This window comes from Helianthus annuus, chromosome 1, assembly GCF_002127325.2.
Source record: "Helianthus annuus cultivar XRQ/B chromosome 1, HanXRQr2.0-SUNRISE, whole genome shotgun sequence".
NCBI classification, from domain to species: Eukaryota; Viridiplantae; Streptophyta; class Magnoliopsida; order Asterales; family Asteraceae; genus Helianthus; species Helianthus annuus.
In genome coordinates this window covers 52640749-52642254 of record NC_035433.2, presented here as the reverse complement: position 1 = coordinate 52642254, position 1506 = coordinate 52640749, and the positions used below count along the sequence as shown (strand labels likewise).

Here is a 1506-nt window from a genome sequence, read left to right as displayed (position 1 = left end):
TTATTTTGTCCTTTAGTGTACGGGCATTTTGGTCATTTATTAAATTTCATTTTTTTGCAATAAAACCCAGATCAAAATAATCATCTCTCTCTCTTCTCTCTCTCTCTATAGCACCACCACCACCGCCACCTCCTCCTTCTCTCTCTCTTCTCTCTCTTTATAGCACCACCACCACCGCCACTCCAAACATCATCATCAAAACCCAGATCAAGAACATCATCAAAACCCAGACAAGAACATCATCAAAACATCATCAAAACCCAGACATCATCAAAACCCAGACATCATCAGAACATCATCAAAACCCAGATCAAGAACATCATCAAAACATCATCAAATATCATATTTGCAATAAAACCCAGATCAAGAACATCATCAAAACCCAGATTCCAATATTCCATACCTATATAACTGAACTGCCATCGCTTTCCTTCCCGGACATCACGACCTAATCTCTGTTGCAAAATTAAAACACAATTTATGATTATGACAAACCATAAATCGACTGTTATACAATTCTATCAGCGAGCCTCACCTTCACCAAAATGAGAGCACTAAACACCTCTTCTTCAAGCTCAACAACTCTTTTATTCAACCACATATATTCACAGCTAGTGAAACAAGACACAACGAATTCAACAGTGTATACAAACAAAACCTAGAAAATCAAGAACATCATCAAAACCGACAGATCTGAACCACCATCTCTCACGGCGCACCACCATCATCTCCGATCACCTTCTCCAACATCATCTCCGATCACTACCTCTGGTCGCCATTACCGTCAGTACAACCTCCATCAACACACCTTCACCACAACCTTTATTATTCACCATCCATCACCGTAAATCCACCGGAAACGGGAGAGTTGTGTTTGAGGAACTTAGGGTTAGGGTTTTCGAATCCTTTCACCAATTTCTACAATTAACCAAAACAAAACAACTTAACATAACACATCTGCAATTTAATCTTCTATAATTAATAATAACAATAACACAATTTTACCTGAAGTTCGCCCAACACATCAGATAATTTACCGTTATTCAGCATCAACGTACCAGTATACCCTAACAACACAACAATTACATCGTTTCAATACATTTATTTCAAACAGATACAAATTAGGGCTAAACAGGATTTCTGATGTATGTGTGAAAACAGAACGGTTAAAGAGTGCAAAGGGAACCTGCTCCGACTAGGATGATGATCTTAGAGAATCCCATGCCTGCTTGCATCGCCATGGCTGCGATTCAAGATTTGTAGAAACGAACGAATTCGTGTGAAGACGGAGATGATAGAGAGGAGAGAGAGAGAAGAGAGGAGAGATGGGTGTTTGGAGAGAAAGAATGTTAAATATATATATATATATATATATATATATATATATATATATATATATATTAATTCTTGTATTAAGAAAATGTTAAATGAAAAGCAAAATGACCAAAATGCTCCTGTACTAAAGGACAAAATAGGCAGCTTTCAATAGTCAAAAAATAGGGTTTT

The 1506-nt window shown here is 37.1% G+C and overlaps 1 long non-coding RNA gene across 1 annotated transcript; it reads right to left on the bottom strand.

Moving 5' to 3' along the window:
• Positions 1 to 896: 896 nt before the first annotated feature.
• Positions 897 to 1305, bottom strand: LOC110903484. The gene is made up of 3 exons (XR_002571991.2): positions 1187 to 1305; positions 1006 to 1067; positions 897 to 918 (listed from the first exon to the last, which is right to left on the bottom strand). It is a non-coding gene; the product is annotated as an uncharacterized LOC110903484 (long non-coding RNA).
• Between the last annotated feature and the right edge of the window lie 201 nt (positions 1306 to 1506).